The sequence below is a fragment of the Schistocerca piceifrons genome, unplaced genomic scaffold (assembly GCF_021461385.2).
Source record: "Schistocerca piceifrons isolate TAMUIC-IGC-003096 unplaced genomic scaffold, iqSchPice1.1 HiC_scaffold_2281, whole genome shotgun sequence".
Taxonomy (NCBI): Eukaryota; Metazoa; Arthropoda; class Insecta; order Orthoptera; family Acrididae; genus Schistocerca; species Schistocerca piceifrons.
This window is the reverse complement of record NW_025728208.1, coordinates 129,469-150,480: the sequence shown is the minus strand read 5'-3', so window position 1 is coordinate 150,480 and position 21,012 is coordinate 129,469. Positions and strand designations below refer to the sequence as shown.

At 40.8% G+C, this 21,012-nt stretch overlaps 1 pseudogene; it reads left to right on the top strand.

Annotated features, from left to right (window-relative positions):
- Positions 1–21,012, top strand: part of LOC124742268 — a 61,528-nt pseudogene that overhangs the window by 21,072 nt on the left and 19,444 nt on the right.

Sequence of the window (21,012 nt, the reverse complement as noted above, 5' to 3'; positions counted from 1 at the left end):
TTGTCTCATCAGTTTATATATTCAATGCTTGAATGAAAGGTGTGCTCTTTTCCTTTTTTCTGCCATTGCGTGTATGCGTAAATAAGGATGTTCTATCATTTGGGCTTGTTTATATGAAGGCTGTCAGTGTTACCACCTGCACAGATACTAAATGCTCCTTTTATGAAGACCTTTTATCTTGAGAACACTTTTAACTTTGTTTCACAAATGGCAGCACAGTTTCAAGAAAGCTTCATAATTTAATGTAATAGTTAAAATAATACCTTCAGCAAAAGATGTGTGCGTTGGAGTGGGGAAAAAGATTGGAGATGTATGTAGTTTAATTTTCGTAAATTGTTAAGAAGGTTAACAGCTTGGCATGCTAAGATAAATTCCCACATTCTCTAAAAAGAGAGAAAAAGATTAATTTAACAGAATCAGTGAGGTATACAAATATAACTACAGACTTGTAGAACCATTATTTTGTAGGTTAGATTAGATTAGATTCAGCTTTTGTTCCAAGACCCAAAACATGAGATGATTCTCATGGGTGAGTAACATGCCAGAAAGTATAACACAAAAAATATAAAACATTTGAATACCCTCATCATTTGTCAGGAGATTGTCAAACTAGGTGAATACAATACAAACTGGAACAGCTAATATTTTCAGAATTGATACGCTGTCAGACTGAAACATTGTTATGCACTATTAATAAATTTATCAAACAAAAAGTACATAATCTTGACTGTTATGACAAAGTGCTCTCAGAACTGAAATCTAACAGACATTCTTATTTAAGCTCGCCTAACAGCCACTGTTAAGATATTCATCTATAGAGTAGGATGAGTTGCCTATCGAAAAGTCTTTCAAACTCTGTTTAAACCAAGCTTTATCTGATACCAAGTTTTTAATGGTGTCTTTCTTCCACAGATAAATTGTGTTGTAATGCGAGATTTTAATGAAGATGAAGTGTGCAGTTTTGTGGAGTTAACAAAAGAGTAAAATGTTGATGTAAGATTTATCGAGTACATGCCTTTCAGCGGCAACAAATGGAATGATGGGAAGATGGTCTCATTTAGTGAAATGCTCCAAATAATTAGAAAGCAGTGGCCTGATTTTGATCCTCTTCCCAATGGGCCCAATGATACCTCAAAGGTACGTGCAGTATTACATATGAACGTACATTGAAAATAATTTAATGTTTATGACTTACTACCAATCACAAGAATACTTCACATCTGCTGGTGGTATGAGAGATGGACTGGTTTAGTTACATATTTCTCATCCCATTCAGTAAGTCTGTCCTGGCCTGGGTTTCTCTGCAGCTTTTCTGCAACTCTCCCCATTTCCTAAACCTTGACAATCCTTTTCTTTCTTCCCTTTTCCTTCCCCTTCATTGTTTCTGCCAGAAGAAGAAGCCACTGGCTCTGAAAGCTTGCACATTTCCGTAACTTTAAGGGGAGTTAGAAGCGGAAAACATTCTTGTTCTTTTTTTCGGGTTTTTATCTGATTATAAAATTTGCAATTTTCCAAATAAAATGATATGTATATTACTTATAAACTTGCGTGGGAAGTATTTTATTTTATTTTCTAAAATATTATCTACACCAGTTGAAAATGTTAAAATTTTTACATGCATTACTTCAAGACCTAATAAAATCGGTAATTTTTTATATACAGCGTAGTCCATTGATCGTGACCGGGCCAAATATCTCACGAAATAAGTGTCAAACGAAAAAACTACAAAGAACGAAATTTGTCTAGCTCGAAAGGGGAAACCAGCTGGCGCAATGGTTGGCCTGCTATAAGGCGCTGCCATAGATCAAACTGATATCAACTGTGTTTTTTTAAGTAGGAACCCCATTTTTTATTACATATTCGTATAATACGTAAAGAAATATGAATGTTTTAGTTGGACCACTTTCTTCGCTTTGTGATGGATGGCACTGTAATAGTCACAAACATATGTCTCATAACTTTAGGCGAACAGTTGGTAACAGGTAGGTTTTTTAAATTAAAATACAGAATGTAGGTACATTTGAACATTTTATTTCGGTTGTTCCAATGTGATACATGTACCTTTGTGAACTTATCATTTCTAAGAACGCATGCTGTTACGGCGTGATTACCTGTAAATACCACATTAATGCAATAAATGCTCAAAATGATGTCTGTCAACCTCAATGCCTTTGGCAATACGTGTAATGACATTCCTCTCAACAGTGAGTAGTTCGCCTTCCGTAATGTTCGCACATGCATTGACAATGCACTGACGCATGTTGTCAGGCATTGTCGGTGGATCACGATAGCAAATATCCTTCAACTTTCCCCACAGAAAGAAATCCGGGGACGTCAGATCCGGTGAATGTGCGAGCCATGGTATGGTGCTTTGATGACCAATCCACCTGTCATGAAATATGCTATTCAATAATGCTTCAACCGCACGCAAACTATGTGCCGGACATCCATCATGTTGGAAGTACATCGCTATTCTGTCATGCAGTGAAACATCTTGTAGTAACATTGGTAGAACATTACGCAGGAAATCAGCATACATTGCACCATTTAGATTGCCATCGATAAAATGGGGGCCAATTATCCTTCCTCCCTTAATGCCACACCATACATTAACCTGCCAAGCTCGCTGCTGTTCCACTTGTCGCTGCCATCGTAGATTTTTCGTTGGCCAATAGTGCATATTATGGCGGTTTAGGTTACTGCTGTTGGTGAATGATGCTTCATCGCTAAATAGAACGCATGCAAAAAATCTTTCATCGTCCCGTAATTTCTCTTGTGCCCTGTGGCAGAACTGTACATGACGTTCAAAGTCATCGCCATGCAATTCCTAGTGCATAGAAATATGGTACGGGTGCAATCGATGTTGATGTAGCATTCTCAACACCAACGTTTTTGAGATTCCCAATTCTCGCGCAATTTGTTTGCTACTGATGTGTGGATTAGCTGCCCCAGCAGCTAAAACACCTACTAGGGCATCATCATTTGTTGCAGGTCGTGGTTGGTGTTTCACATGTGGCTGGACACTTCCTGTTTCCATAAATAATGTAACTATCGGGCGAATGGTCTGGACACATCGATGATGTCGTCCAGGATACCGAGCAGCATACATAGCACACGCCCCTTGCGCATTTTTATCACAATAGCCATACATCAACACGATATCGACCTTTTCCGCAATTGGTAAACGGTCCATTTTAACACGGGTAATGTATCATGAAGCAAATACCGTCCGCACTGGCGGAATGGTATGTGATACCACATACTTACATGTTTGTGACTATTACAGCAGCTGGCCGGAGTGGCCGAGCGGTGCTAGGCGCTACAGTCTGGAAACGCGCGACCGCTACGGTCGCAGGTTCGAATCCTGCCTCGGGCATGGATGTGTGTGATGTCCTTAGGTTAGTTAGGTTTAAGTAGTTCTAAGTTCTAGGGGACTGATGACCTCAGAAGTTAAGTCCCATAGTGCTCAGAGCCATTTGAACCATTTTTGACTATTACAGCCCCATCTATCACAAAGCGAAAAAAGTTGTCCAGCTAAAACATTCATATTTCTTTACGTACTACATGAATATGTAATAAAAAAATGGGGGTTCCTATTTTTAAAAAATGCAGTTGATATGAGTTTGACCTATGGCAGTGCCATCTAGCAGGCCAACCATAGCGCCATCTGGTTTCTCCCTTCAAGCTAGACGAATTTCGTTCTTTGTAGTTTTTTCATTTGATGCTTATTTCGTGAGATGTTTGGCCCGGTCACTATCAATGGACCACCCTGTAGAAAGCTGTGGATTGCTGTGTTATGAAGGTTAAATTATGTGTTTGTATTGGTAGCACTGTCAAAAATAGTATCGTATCTTTTCATAGTATAAACATGCTTTGTATATCGAAGTGCTAACGTTTTTCCGAGGAAAAGTGACGAATAGACTGGTAAATCTCTCAGAAAGTATGACTCCAAAATGAAGTGTTTTTAAGAAATGTGGGTTTCATGGTAATAAAGTTTTGAATAAAGAGAAACATTGTGTTCAGCATGTGGTGTGTGAAGTTACAGACAATGAAATACTGGCAAACTCATGAGTATCTAGCGAAACACCCATTAGTGCTTCGAAGATTAAAATGAAACATAGTGATAACACAGTTATCTCAAAACAAAACTCACGTAAACGGTAGGTTAGGTTATATTCTGATACATTTACACATCCTAACAGGGGTGTTATGTGAATGTGTGTGCTGTATGTATGTGGAGGGCCAGTTAGTTTACATGAAGACATTGAGGTATCAAATGGACAAGCCAGGAAACTTATCATTAATTCTGCCAGTTGTAAATATACTCATTCATTTTGGAATTCTGATAAGGGTAAAGATAATTATTTTGAAATAAATGTTAGGTGGTTTTATGGATTGAGAGCTATTGGCAAAGGACACACTGCAGCAGAAACAATGTGTGTCATGATGTATATGCCACGCCCACTTTGTAAAATGGACAAGTATGCAGGATTTATTGGAGCTGCTGTGAAATCTGCTGCATGTGAGTCAATTAAGGGTGCTGCAAATGAAGCTGCTGAAATAAACGATGGTATGATTGACATTTCAGTAGCTTTTGGGGCACTTGGTAGAAGCGCAGCTGCAGTTCTAAGAATTCTGTTGCTACAGTGACCAGTGTGGATACTGGAAAGCTAATAGATTTCCAGATTTTAACCAAACATTGTTATAAGTATAAATCAGGGAATGAAGAAGGGCATATCTGTGACAGAAATTATGAAGGACAACTAGTCGTACGGAGGCCTGTGCAGCTGTTGAAATTTATAATCGATCTGTAAACTAAAGGTGAGTGTGTTACACTAAGTTCTTAGGTTAGGCAGACTCAAATGCATATAACAGTGTAGTAGCCACTCAGCCTTATGGTGAGAAGCTTATCACAGAAATGGAATGTGTTGGTCATGTCCAGAAGAGGATGGGTACCAGATTGAGGAAGTTGAAACAAAGTTTGAGAGACAAGAAACTTTCAGGTGGTAAGACCATAAGAAGCAGGCTGACAGACAAAATGATTGATGAACTACAACAGTATTATGAGATTGCCATTAGAAATAATACTGAGGATTTGTTGAAAATGAAGCAGGCAGTATGGGCTACCTTCTTCCAGAGACTGTCAGCTGATGATAAACCAGTACACCATCTTTGCCCTCCTGGATCTGGTTCATGGTGCAATTACCGCAATGCCCAGTACTCAAACAGGTCATACAGCCATAAACATTCTATCCCAGCAGCAGTTGCGGATATCATAAAACCTGTTTACAGAGACCTGGCAATCCTGAATTATTGAAGAAGTGTCTGCATTGTCAGACTCAAAATCCCAATGAGTCGTTCAATAATCTTATAGTGTCAGTGTCATCGTAACTGCCATCTGCGTCACGTCTGCTGTGCAGCGAGCTACGCTAGTTTAAGTATTAACTCTATTTTTCTTACTTGTCACTTCTTCTTCCGTGTGTTTTTGCTTTTAGGAAGCTTTAATTGTCGAGTGCTAGTAATAGTGTTCCATAGATTTTGTGTTTGTTTTGAATACAGTCAGAGAGACTCCGTTTAGTCAGCCATAGTGCCAGTAGTGCTAGTGTTTGTTTTGAATACAGTCCAGAGACAGGTAGTGCTATTTTCATTGTTTTCTACAGGAAGTGTCTAGTAACCACAGTTTAGTCAACTATCAGCCGCCTTTAGTGAATTAGCAGTCCAGTTATAAGTTGATTAACTCTCTACAGTAAATTGATTTCTTAGTATGGATAGGATGTGTGACTGCTGTGTACGGACACAGGAGGAGCTGGCCACTGTTCGCGAACAGCTGAACGTGTTGATGGCCGCGATTAGCCGTCTTCAGGCTGTAGCCTTGGAGTGTAGCGGCAGTGGGGAGTCTGGTGCGTTGCATGGTACACCCCAGGTGTTACATGCTTCACCCACTGACCCTTCTGTCGACACATCTTTGCGGGTACCGGGCGCGGTTGGGCCACCCTCTTCCCGAGGGGAGTGGCGGGTTCAGTGGCATTCGCGGCGCACGAGGCGGAGGGTCAGTGTGGAGGCTGGCCGTGTGGCACCGTCCGTTCTGCCTGTGAGTGGACATGTGGCCACTCCTTCAGCAAGGTCCGAGCAGGCACATGGGGGGGAGGGGTTTATTAGTTATTGGGAGCTCCAACGTTAGGCGGGTGATGGAGCCCCTTAGGGAAATAGCGGAAAGGTCGGGGAAGAAGGTCGGTGTTCACTCTGTCTGCTTGCCGGGGGTCTCATCCGAGATGTGGAGGAGGCCGTGCCGGCAGTGATAGAGAGCACTGGGTGCACCCGACTGCAAATTGTTGCTCATGTCGGCACCAATGACTCCTGCCGTCTGAGTTCAGAGGTCATCCTCAGTTCGTACAGGCAGTTAGCGGAGTTGGTGAAGGCGGAAAGCCTCGCGGGGTGGAATCTGAGCTAGCTATTTGTCGTATCGTTCCCAGAACCGATAGTGGTCCTCTGGTTTGGAGCCGAGTGGAAGGCTTAAACCAGGGGCTCAAACGATTCTGCGGAGATCTGGGGTGCAAATTTCTCGACCTCCGCTATCGGGTGGAGAAAAGTAGGGTCCCCCTGAATAGGTCACGCGTGCACTACATGCAGGAAGCGGCTACAAGGGTAGCGGAGTATGTGTGGAGTGCACATGTGGGTTTTTTAGGTTAGAGAATTCCCTCCCTAGGCCCGACAAGACACCTCCTGAGATGCGACAAGGTAGAAATAGACAAAATGCAACAGGGAATAACAATATTAATGTGCTAATAGTAAACTGCAGGAGCATCTATAGAAATGTCCCAGAACTGCTCTGATTAATAAACGGTCACAATGCCCACATAGTACTAGGGACAGAAAGTTGTCTGAAACCAGATGTAAACAGTAATAAATTCTAAACTCAGATTGGAATGTATACCGCAGAGACAGGCTGGACAGTGAAGGGGGAGGCATGTTTAAAGCGATAAGAAGTGCAATAGTATCGAAGGAAATTGACGGAGATCCGAAATGTGAAATAATTTGGGTGAAGTTCACGGTTAAAGCAGGCTCAGACATGGTAATTGGATGTCTCTATAGGCCCCCTGGCTCAGCAGCTGTTGTGGCTGAGCACCTGAAGGATAATTTGGAAAATATTTCGAGTAGATTTGCCCACCATGTTATAGTTCTGGGTGGAGATTTTAATTTGCTGGATATAGACTGGGAGACTCAAACTTTCATAATGGATGGCAGGGGCAAAGAATCCAGTGAAATTTTTTAAGAGCTTTATCTGAAAACTACCTTGAGCAGTTAAACAGAGAACCAACTCGTGGCGATAACATATTAGACCTTCTAGTGACAAACAGACCTGAACTATTTGAAACAGTTAACGCAGAACAGGGAATCAGCGATCATAAAGTGGTTACTGCATCGATGATTTCAGCCGTAAATAGAAATATTAAAAAAGGTACGAAGATTTTTCTGGTTAGCAAAAGTGACAAAAATCAGATTTCAGAGTACCTGACGGCTCAACACAAAAGTTTTGTTTTAAGTACAGATAGTGTTGAGGATCAGTGGACAAAGTTCAAAACCATCGTACAATATGCATTAGATGAGTATGTGCCAAGCAAGATCGTAAGAGATGGAAAAGAGCCAGCGTGGTACAACAACCGAGTTAGAAAACTGCTGCGGAAGCAAAGGGAACTTCACAGCAAACATAAACATAGCCAACACCTTGCAGACAAACAAAAATTACGCGAAGCGAAATGTAATGTGAGGAGGGCCATGCGAGAGGCGTTAAATGAATTCGAAAGTAAAGTTCTATGTACTGACTTGGCAGAAAATCCTAAGAAATTTTGCTCTTATGTCAAAGCGGTAGGTGGATCAAAACAAAATGTCCAGACACTCTGTGACCAAAAAGGTACTGAAACAGAGGATGATGGACTAAAGGCCGAAATACTAAATGTCTTTTTCCAAAGCTGTTTCACAGAGGAAGACTGCACTGTAGTTCCTTCTCTAGATTGTCACACAGATGACAAAATGGTAGATATTGAAATAGATGACAGAGGGATAAAGAAACAATTAAAATCACTCAAAAGAGGAAAGGCCACTGGACCTGATGGGATACCAGTTCAGTTTTACACAGAGTATGCGAAGGAACTTGTCCCCCTTCTTGCAGCAGTGTACTGTAGGTCTCTACAAGAGCATAGCGTTCCAAAGAATTGGAAAAGGGCACAGGTCATCCCCGTTTTCAAGAAGGGACGTCGAACAGAAGTGCAGAACTATAGACCTATATCTCTAACGTCGATCAGTTGTAGAATTTTAGAACATGTATTATGTTCGAGTATTATGACTTTTCTGTAAACTAGAAATCTACTCTGTAGGAATCAGCATGGGTTTCGAAAAAGACGATCGTGTGAAACCCAGCTCGCGCTATTCGTCCACGAGACTCAGAGGGCCATAGACACGGGTTCCCAAATAGATGCTGTGTTTCTTGACATCCGCAAGGCGTTCGATACAGTTCCCCGCAATCGTTTAATGAACAAAGTAAGAGCATATGGACTATCAGACCAATTATGTGATTGGATTGAAGAGTTGCTAGATAACAGAACGCAGCATGTCATTCTCAATGGAGAGAAGTCTTCCGAAGTAAGAGTGATTTCAGGTGTGCTGCAGGGGCGTGTCGTAGGACCGTTGCTATTCACAATGTACGTAAATGACCTTGTGAATGACATCGGAAGTTCACTGAGGCTTTTTGCGGATGATGCTGTGGTATATCGAGAGGTTGCAACAATGGAAAATTGTACTGAAATGCAGGATGATCTGCAGCGAATTGATGCATGGTGCAGGGAATGGCAATTGAATCTCAATGTAGACAAGTGTAATGTGCTGCGAATACATAGAAAGAAAGATCCCATATCATTTAGCTACAATATAGCAGGTCAGCAATTGGAAGCAGTTAATTCCATAAATTATCTGGGAGCATGCATTAGGAGTGATTTAAAATGGAATGATCATATAAAGTTGATCGTCGGTAAATCAGGTGCCAGACTGAGATTCGTTGGAAGAATCCTAAGGAAATGCAATCCGAAAACAAAGGAATTAGGTTACAGTACGCTTGTTCGCCCACTGTTTGAATACTGCTCAGCAGTGTGGGATCCGTACCAGATAGGGTTGATAGAAGACATAGAGAAGATCCAACAGAGAGCAGCATGCTTCGTTATAGGATCATTTAGTAATCGCGAAAGCGTTACAGAGATGTTAGATAAACTCCAGTGGAAGACTCTGCAGAAGAGACGCTCAGTAGCTCGGTACGGACTTTTGCTGAAGTTTCGAGAACATACCTTCACCGAGGAGTCGAGCAGTATATTGCTCCCTCCTATGTATATCCCGCGAAGAGACCATGAGGATAAAATGAGAGAGATTAGAGGCCGCACAGAGGCATACCGACAATCCTTCTTTCCACAAACAATACGAGACTGGAATAGAAGGGAGAACCAATAGAGGTACTCAAGGTACCCTACACCGTCAGGTGGCTTGAGGAGTATGGATGTAGATGTAGACCAAAAAATGTTTTTCTTGTAATGAAGACACTAAAGTGGGGGTCAGTCATGCTGTTATTGCTTTTAATGATGGCAGCATTGGTAGCGTGAAAGTGCTACAACATATGGGAATTAATTCTGGAGCAAACTGCATCAGAGAATTTGAATGGATGGACAAGGTTTGTACTGGTAAAGCAGAGTATGCAGCACAGTTGGCCACTACGGAGTCCAGAAAGAAGAAAACAAGAAAAAACTTAAAAAAGATCAAGAGGATGATATACAGTATGGTGCAGGGTGCTTCTGAGTGACTAAAAATAAAATGTTAAGCATATATTAAGTAACAGTCTATTAAAACTTTAAAAACTCTTCCTGAAAATTTACATTTTCTCTTGCATTTTTCCCTAAATCTCAGAAACTACTTCGAGTAGCGAATTCAAATTTTCAGGGAGTAATAACATATGTATCCTGAGTCTTCCGAACTAAAAGAAGAACATAATGTTATGTATAAATAAAATTATTTAGAATAACATACAAAAAAGTACACAAAATTTTAACTGTGTAATTAAAAAATTGTATTTCCAAAAGCAGTGGCTGAAATGCAATTATTGTAAGACTCAGAACATATAGTTTAATGTGCTGTAAAAGTTTCTTGTCAATGGCTACAGTTGTTCCTGAAATACGGGGAAGTTAAGTCACTAAATTTAACATTGTCAGGATAGGGCGTTCAAACTCCCCTTAATGCGCGTTTTCTCCTTCCTCCACTTGGTGAGCAACACATTTATAGTATATTCACAACAGCAGTAGCTATTTTCTTACAATTTCTTTTTGCAGGCATCCCATGTCCCGGGCTTGAAGGGACATGTGGGATTTATTACCTCAATGAGTGAACACTTCTGTGGCACGTGCAACCGTTTACGGATAACAGCTGATGGCAATTTGAAGGTGTGTCTCTTTGGGAATTCAGAGATATCTCTCAGGTGAGTGATGAAACATAGAATAATCGTGTCCAAGTGAAAATTCATGTGAGGAAACCATAAAATTACTAGAAGACTGACAGACTGATCAGTATTTTACCTTCAGGAGGTGAAATTCCAAAACTTCTTATAGACACATTTGTTCCTCTTGTCCTCACATTAGTCGTGGAGTCCGAGTGACCTTTCAGACCTTCAGAAACTTATCCCTCTTTCCTCTCTCATGAAGGAACTGATAGTTCCAAATGCTGAGTATAGAATAATACTTTCAAACTGTTTGCCATGCACATTAGGTATGTGGTTGGTATATGGAAGAGATAAACTGCAGTTGAATCCAGCAGGTATGAAATGAGTAATCTTTTCTTGAAGTTTTCAGCTTGCACCCTCCTCCCTCCAAGACATACAAACCAGATACCTCTAACTAAATAATTTGTGAGTATATATAATTTGCCTCTGTCAACATCATGTTACACTAACCTATTTGTGAGATTAAATTAGAGGAAAGTAATCAGGACTGGAAATTATGTAAAGACATTTTTAGCTATGTCCCTTGGTTGTAATAAAGTTAACACAGTATTTCTGTCCATGTGATGGTAACTATGATTCACCAGCCACCGTTGCCGAGTGGTTCTAGACGCTTCAGTCCAGAACCGCGCGACTGCTACGGTCGCAGGTTTGAATCCTGCCTTGGCTCAGATGTTAAGTCCCATAGTGCCCAGAGCCATTTGAACTGTGATTCATGATTATCAGAGTCTATATGTTCCAAATAAAAATTGGAACTTCATATGTATAAATGTACAAATTATTAGACAATGGGACCAACAACTGACACTTTTAAATTGATGACTAGACTAAGAGATTAATAATAGGAAAAAAACTGCAAGTTACTTGGCGATAAGTTTGTTTCAGGACATGGTAAGGGGGGTGGGGGGTGGGAAGAATCAGCTCTCTCTTTGTGAGCATAACAGAAATCCTTTATCAACCGAAGGTAAAATAAGATATAAAAATATAGGGTCAAACAATTAATTTAAGTATCTTAGAAACCAAATGACTAATGAAATTGGAAGCTAAGAAAAGTAAGTTCGTAGTAAGTAGGGTGAAACACAGGGGGCTGCAACATATTGCCATTGTTGTTTGACTTGTCTATCAAAGAAAAAAGAAATGGATCAAAACAAAATAAAAGTGAGAATGGAAATGTATCAGAAGCAGATAGGAATAAGCAAGGAGCATATTCTTTAATAAATAAAAAAAAAAAACTGACATGTGAGGCAGATGTTCCTACAATTTTATGTTCAAAGCACAGCAGTCTGTGAAAGCAAAATATTTATGACATTGAAAAAAGAAAATCAGTGAGTGAAAAGTGTGTGTAGGTGAATTGTGGTGAAAGACTGGATATTGGAACTTCTGTTAGGCTGCCCAGTATTAGTTAACTTGGTGGTAAAGGAGCAAGTTTGCAAGGGCAGATAACTGTTTGACTACGTAAAATAGAGTGGGAGTATGGAAAAGCTAGTCCAAGATAGGATGAAAAAGATAACAGCAACTTAAAAAATGAATTGATAAGTTACCATGAACCCCATTCCAATCTAGTGAATGCAGTGGTTGACAATATCTTGTGACATTCGCCTATAAGGCTCAAACAATAATTGCTAAATAAAAATACAAAATGTTGACAAGACTGTATCTAAGCTGTCACTCTCTTTTGAAACAAGGGTGTTTAAACCAACAAACACGCAGGAAAGCAGGGACAACTCGCACACTAGAGAAGGATGGGCAGTATCATTGAAGGAGTGAGGAGTGAGCATAAACTGTGTGGAATATGTGTGGTGCAAGTAATGACAGTTAAAAAAGAGAGAGAGAGAGAGAGAGAGAGAGAGAGAGAGAGAGAGAGAGAGAGAGAGAGAGAAGAGGAAAAATGTTGATCTGGAAACAAGGGAATAAAAATTTGCCACGTGAAGAGACAACATGGTACTGTGCTGATGAGTGTGTACAAGTGGTGATATACAATATACATTGATAAAGGAACTCTGCATTGGGCCCAGAAGACCACGCAATGCTCTTCGAGAGATGTCCTCTACTATATATCTATGGAGAGTTAGGGGGTCAGTATACAACTCTCCAGGCTGTTATCAACTTCCAGAAGTTGAAGACACTACTTCTCACTTGAGTAGCTCCTCAGCTGGAACTACAAGCAGAGTGTACCCTATTCCAGTCTGTCCACCGAGCAGAATTTCCCGGCTCTACAAGGAATTGAACCTGATCCCTTTCTATGGCACGCCTGTGGCATACTGACTGCATAGCTGTGGCAAGAGTCATAATATACACTTGTGAACAATTGAGGTATAACTATTCTGTTTATTGGGGAGAGAGTATGTATATTGCCACCGTGAATGAAATAGTTTAGTGTATCGTAACTGGAATGTATTCAGACCTCGTACTTGTGTGAGAGTGCAGTGTCTTAGACACTTGTAGTGTTTGTCATAGCATGAACTAACCGGTGAGCCTTACTTTCTAGTATTTTTAATTATATATCATTACTGGTGCCTCTGGCACTTTTGTGTTGCAATAGCTTGCAATAGCAAACATTGAGTCAACCATGGTTTTTGGATTAGAAGTAGAGGTCAGCTGGGTTGACATTGGGAATAGAGTGATGGGAAGTGGACAATAAGCAGTTATATTGAAGGGTGCATTATTTGATATGTTAAGGTTAATTACAAAACGTGGATTGGAGAATTTTTCACGTTGGGCAGAAGTAAGTTTACAGGACCAGATGTCAAATTACACATGATCAGTGTGAATCCCTATAGTCAGCATGAACACTGGCACACAGAATAATTTATAGGTAGCCTTGCTGTATATAAAAAATCAGATTTGTGCTGAACTGTCATGAACAAACTGTCACTTCTCTGGAATAAATAGTCTCTGATTTGTTAATTACATCTGTGTAAATGAAAAATATAGGAAAACATAGATTGCTGCTTACTGTAAAGGAGACATGTTACATTGTAGACAGGCACAATTAAAAAGGCACTTACACAAAGCTTTCGGCCACAGCCTTCATCAGCAAAAGAGATACAGAGAAACACACACATTCATACACACAGGCAAGCACATGTCACACACATATGACTGCCAACTCCAGCAGCTTGCCCCTAGCTGCTGGACTTGGCAGTTTTTTTTTCTCTGTGTGTGCGTGCGTGTGTGCGTGCGCGCGCAGTGTGCTTGCTTGTGTGTTGTGCCTGTGTGCAACTTTGTTTTCTTTACGGTAAATAGTGATCTATCTTTCCCTGCACTGTTGATATTCCTACCTGGAATTTACATTGTTTAATCAGTGTAAATAAGGACACAGTTACATATATTCTGTCACTTGAAGACTAATACATGAAGTAAGTGGACATTATTTTTTATTGCAGAGGATCTTTGTCACCACTAATTATTAATTTTGTGTTCCAGTTAATTAGACATGCTTTCATCCTTTCCTGGATGTGCTCTTTTTGTTAAATCTTCCTTCAGAAGATCTGATTTACCAAATGACTCACCAACTCAGTGACAGTCAATAAACAGTAACCATTCATGCCACTGGGAACTGTCACCTCTTTGTGGGATACAAAGGTGCAATCTGCACACTGCTCGTCACAGTTACAAAGATTAGCATTGGTTCGGAACAGCACGAGGGGATGCTCGAAGCATGCAGGAAGGTCGTCTGTCTGATGATTTGCGGTACATATTGCCAAGGTGGCAGGGTGAAAAATAAGGAGTGATCAAAAAACTTCCATTTGAAGGCTGCATAGTTCAGATCAGTATGCCACACACACACACACACACACACACACACACACACACACACACACACACACATATCCATCCGCACATATACCCTGCTTGTGTCTGTATATGTGCGGATGAATATATATGTGTGTGTGTGTGTGTGTGTGTGTGTGTGTGTGTGTGTGTGTGTGTGCGCGTGAGTGTATACCTGTCCTTTTTCCCCCCTAAGGTAAGTCTTTCCACTCCCAGGGTTGGAATGACTCCTTACCCTCTCCCTTAAAACCCACATCCTTTCGTCTTTCCCTCTCCTTCCCTCTTTCCTGATGAAGCAACTGTGGGTTGCGAAAGCTTGAATTTTGTGTGTGTGTTTGTTTGTGTGTCTATCAACATACCAACAGTTTCGTTTGGTAAGTTACATCATCTTTGTTTTTAGATATATTTTTCCCATTTGGAATGTTTCCCTCTATTATATTATATATCAGTGCATTCCTCTCCCACAACTATCCTGCAGACCTTGTCCACAAACAGATCTCCCAAGCAATACATTCCTCCCCACACAACAATAATGTTACTACCCCCAGACCACACAGAAGCATCCCCCTTTTCACCCAATATTATCCTGGCCTCGAATAAGTCAACTAATTACTCTGCCACGGATATGAATTTCTCAAGTCAAGCCCTGAAGTGAGATCATCCCTTGACAATATTCTCCCCACACCACCCAGAGTTGCCTTTTGCCGACCCCCTAACCTCCGTAACATCCTTGTCAAACCCTACAATATTCCCAGACCACCTTCTCTACCCAGCGGTTCCTACCCCTGTAACCGACCCCGATGCAAAACCTGCCCCATGCATCCCCCCACAACCAACTACTCCTGCCCCGCTACTGGTATAACATACACAACTCAAGGCGGGGCCACATGTGAGACAACATGTCATTTATCAGCTGACATGCCTGCACTGCACAGCCTTTTACTTTGGTATGACGACAACTAAACTGGCTGAGCGCGTGAATGGGCACAGACGAACTGTCCACCTAGGAGATGTCCAATACCCAGTAGCGGAGCATGCCCTCCAGCATAATTCTAGGGACCTAGGAACCTGCTACACCATATGTGCCATTTGGCTTCTTCCACCCAACACCAGTACCTCGGAACTGCAGAGATGGGAACTTGCACTCCAACACATCCTTTCATCCCGCCATCCCCCTGGACTGAACATATGTTAACCAACCTCACTCCCATTTACTCTTTAGTCTTCTCCTCTTTCCCTTTCCTCTTTAGCCATTCACGCATCTTTTCATCCTACATAGGTGCGTTTATCTTTATACTATGTGCCTCTTTACTTCTGTATTCATCCTCCTTGGTTTGAAGCTGGCACAGTAATTACAGTAGAATATCTTTGGCTTCCCTCTGACATCCATGCCTCCATCTTTGCTACCCTCCCTGTTTACCTTTCCCCTGTTGCTTCATAACCTGGGTTGTGAATAACTGAATCCACTTTCCCTTCTTCCCCTTTTTTCCCCTCTCTCCTCCCTGATGAAGGAACGAAGTTCCGAAAGGTAGGATACGTCAATTTTCTGTTCTGTTTTGTGTATCTATCGGATGTACTGAGCTGAGGTAAGTACTGGCCAGGCCCTCTATCTCTTTGTTAGCATTTGTTTCATATATATAAACACACACACACACACACACACACACACACACACACACACACACACACACACACACACACACACACAGACAGGGTGATGCGTATTATCATTTAAAAACCTCCAAAGCACTGTATATGACCCTGAGACAAGTAATTTAATACAAGACACATGGGATCACAAATGTTGGATACGATACAAATGTTGGGAAATGTGTCAAAAGCGAATGACAAATGTCACCAGATGATGTACCTTGCCATGCTTGCAGTGGTTGAGCCTCTCGGCCTGTCACACTTGATCATCCCAACCCAAGTCAAGTATTCATATCATTGTGGCTACGGACACACGTGTGCGACTTTAGTGATGGTGTTCAGGATTTGAGTCTTGCATCTGGCAGGCAGTATTTTTTCATTGTGTTAAACAATTATGTATTTATATTGAAGTTTATTATTTTATTTACCGATCTTGCAGTTTCCTTGATTTCTTGCAAAGTACAGTACAATGAAAACCTACCATATTGCATAACAAGTAGATGAGTATAAACTTCAGAATAGCATCATTGCCATTAAGTGACCTATTGTTTCTTTACTAACTAATGTCTGTAAACAAAAAGAGAAGGGACAGAAGCAAAAAACACAAAATCAGAACTGCTTTTGCTTGATTACAGCAGGGACAATAATTTTGTAACATCTACATTTACAACAGATCATATTTACAAAATGTTTTCGAAATTTGCTCTGTTTGCTCAAATGAAAGTATTGCACTGCTCAATCATTCCTTTACACTCAGCCCCAACTGCTGCACATGCTGTGGGGTATGTCATCTGGTTACGTCATATGTTCAGTGTTTCTCACCAATTTTTGGGGTATTTTGAAATTTATAAAAAGGTAAATGCAGAAAGTTATCACATTTTGCTGCACATTACCTGCATCACAGAAAAATAATGTATACAAATCTTCTCAGATTTGCCACTGAATAACTTTGTGCAAGCCTCACAATATTTCACCAACACAACTGTTCGTCATCTTCAGGTAGTGGTGGGTCCTGTCATCACTGCTGCAAGATGTGACTGGTGATATTCGCACAGCAGAATTGAAATTTGTCAGGCTAGAAGCAGGAGTACGAATGTGTGGACAGGCACTCCCAGTTGGATGGAAATGCCATTCATAGTAGCCTTCTGCTTATGTATTGTGGGCAATGACTGCACTTCTGGACACTCGTGTGGTTAAAAGCTGAATTAACTCTCTGCAAGGTGCTGCATCAGGTCATACATCGGAGGATCTGGTTTCTACTGTTTTAATTTCATGGCAGTCAGTGCTGGATTCTGGGCAGTGCTTAGTCAAAATTCCATATTCCTGTTGGTAAGATTGCCCACCGTATGGATACATGCCTCATTCTTAAAAACACAATCCTAGAGTGATGATGCTGAGGATAAAATTTCAGTCCTCTTGGGAAACGTGTGGTGCCCTGTATTCAGGCAGTGCTCTGCTACCACTAATTTACTGGGTGGCATTTTTGTCAGCGCTGTTGAACACAGTGTTCTTGCACAATGTGAGGTGTCTGCCCTATATAAGATTTGCCATAATGGCATCAGATCTTATATATGATCTGTGTTTTCTAAGGTCAAGATTGTCTTTAACTGAACCGAAGCAATTCCTTAGTTTTGCTGGTAGACGAAAAACACACTTGATTCTGTTTCTCTTAGCGATTCTTCCTATTTTTGAAAACATGCCACTGAAATATGGCAAGAAAGCCATTTGCAGTGCTTGTCTAAGTATCTTCATTTACATCCCTACACTGAACTTGCTTTGCTCAGAACACATTGCAAATCTGTTTACAAGAATAAACATTCTGCTGGAACACTGTTCTTAGGTGTTACAGTTCACCAGGCAGACTGTCGGTATCTGAGATCACGTGTGCTCTATGTGCCAGGGAGTGTAAGACACTACCACATTGTGCAGGGTGACGGCAACTTTTGGACCGCAAATGTAACTCTGCACGTATCAGTTTGCAGTAGAGACTATGCCCCAGTGTTCTGTCAGCTTTTCTTCTAACCGTGACATCCAGGGATGGTAAGCTGCTATCTTTTTGTACTTACACAGTGAACTGAATATTCAGATGGAGCGAGTGCAAATGCTGCAGGAACATAGGTAGTGTCTGTATTATGTGGGCCACACCACAAATGTCTCTTCAGCATTCTGCCAGAAGGAAGAATGTTGGATATTTACTATGGGAAATAGAGGATCTCCCATGGGAACACTGTCCACTTGATCAAAGTAGTTGGTGTTACATAAGAAATAGGATGAGGTATGCACATGTTTAAACAGCACCACAATTTCTTTCTCAAACTTGCTGCTAATAATCTCTAATGAGGGCTGCAGGGGCACTTTTGTAAGTAATGATATAACATTTGAGCTAACTAAAAGATCTGAAAGTTCTAGTTTAAGCATCTTCAGTTTATCAATAAATTTGTCTTCATTTTGCAAGAAATTGTGCTGTGTTCCACTACTCCCTCTTCAACAAAACTAATGTCAGTTTCTGCTCCACCTCTTCAGCCCAAGATCCTATGTATACTCTTGAGCATTTGTGTAAGATACCTGTTTATTTATAAAAATAAAAGTAACTTCTATCATGACTTTCCCATTCTTGTCCAGTGGGTTTGTTATCCTGCTGTTGCCTACTGCAGACTACAAGATTACTGTTGAAGATTTCTGCAAAGTTTTTCTTCCTTTTTAGTGTACCAACATTTCACTGTGTGGTAATTGCCTGGTACTGTTTAACGGGTGTTTTAACTGTTGTTTCAGAGATGCAATACGAAGCAAATGCAGTGAGGATGACTTGCTTGCCATGATTGGGGCAGCAGTGAGAAGAAAGAAGAAACAACATGCAGGCAAGATACATTATAGCAAATGTAACTCTATAGATAGAAAGAAAATTTCTGCTTAACAAGTCATAGCAAACATAAGAGCAAAATAGAACGAAAAACAACAGTGATAGAACCTGTGTTTTTGTGTAAAATTGGATTTAATTTTTTATTTAGTATTCAGTCTGATTAATGCCCATTGGTCAACAATACATTTCAGCCCTAGAATTTGGTTCTGCAAGGTCCACCAGATAACCATATGTGGCTGTTGTAACTCAGAAGTTTTCCAGCAACAAATCTTTTTTTTTTCTTTCTTTCTTTCTTTTTTTTTCTTTTTTTAAAAAAAAAGCCAAAATGCAGAAAACATCATAAAGGAAACACTCACAGAAAAGCATCAGTGTCCTTGAAACAATGGAAACTCCAGTAGGAATATCAACAATGTTGGAAAAGACAGATTACTACTTACTGGTGAAGGCTGTGGCTGAAAGCTTTATGTAAGTGTCTTTTAATTCTGCCCATCTGCAGCCTAAGGTATCTTCTTTATGGTAAGTAAGAGTCTGTCTTTTCCTTCATTATTCATTAGTGTTCTTTGTTTTTATTGCTGTTTAGCAAGCATCATGTGGTATATAAGGGATGCGAATAGCGTCAGATGTTGAATCATCACTCTGGAGGATATGAAGGTGCTGCATATTGGTGTGAGACAGCATTATCTGATGAGAGTTTGAAAGAAACCTCATTGTGGATGTCCATTTGGTCGCCTGGTTAAACCTTGCATCTGTACTTTTGGAGTATTTGGATCTGATAGTGGCCTGATGTTGGAAAGTAAGGGCATACTCATAATCAATGTTCCAGTTGACTACATCAGACCACTACAAGGGAGCATCACTGTGTAGTGTACTGAGTACATTGTAACCTGTTCACGTCTGTGACTGCCATCTGAGAACAAGTACAGTAAACTCTCGTGCAGCTACACTTTTGGCTAGCTAGATTGACACTTGACAAGTTTCAATTTGCATGCACCTGGAGCCAAGCATTTGCTGGTGTTTTTTGGCAATCTAGTGCTAATCAGTGCACTGGTGCGTGTCAAAAGTCCAAGTATCGTCAATTCGTGCGTGTGTTGGTTGAAGCTCTAGTGTGTTTCTTATTCGTATTGCATGGTTTCATGCCACTGCCATCTATTGGAGCTCCTTGTAAGTACAGTACATACAGTATTGTTCTATGCAGCGCAACGTAGTCCTGTCGAAACTGACAATTAGAGTGCGCCGCCTAACACTTTCCACTTGTTGTCAGTACATCAAAGCTGGTGAGCCACCCACAAAAGTTGCTGCAGAGTAGGAGTACAATTACTGATCGGAAGACAAATTGATCACGAATTGAAAAATTTTGTTCCATCCAAGCATTGGGCAACGCAGTGAAATCTTGAAAAACAATGAGAAAATGTGCACATCCTCAGTTAGAAGAGGCATTATTTTTGTGGCACGAATAAATAAGAGCCAAAGGTGTGTCAGTTTCAGGTCCTCTACTTTGTCAAAATGAGCTGATGAGCTGATTGAAGGAAAGAAGCAAGAATTCCTCGGAAGTAATGGCCGGCAGGATCGTTTCAAGAAGCGGCATGGCATTCATGAAATTGCCATCAGTGCCAAATCATTATCTGGGGATTAAGCTGCTACGCTGATTTTAAGAAGAAACTGCACACAATCATTGACAAAGGAGGTTATACTGGCAATCAACTTTACAAATGTGATGAAACTAGGTTGAATTACAAAATGCTGCCAACGAAAACACTTGCCTCTAGAGAAGAAGAAATGGCTTCCGGATACAAAAAAATCAAAGAAAGATTTACTGTCCTCCCTTGCAGTAATGCCACTGGCAATCATAAACTGTGTCTTTAACTGGCAAATCCAAAACACCAAGAGCATTTAGACACCAACCAACCAGTTTGCCACTGAGGTACACGAATCAGTCTTAAGGCATGTATGAACAGTGCCATCTTCAGAGAGTGGTTCCAGGCAGAGTTTGTTCCAGCTGTAGTAAATTACATGGAAGGAAATGGACTTCCTCGAAAACGCTACTTCTTGTGGACAATGCTCCTTATCACCCAGGTGATCTGCAAGATGGGGATATCAAAGTTGTATTTCTCCCACAAAATGGCACATCTCTATGTCAACCGATGGACCAAGGTATTCTTGAGGCGATGGAAAAACATTACAGACGCAAGATGCTAGGTGA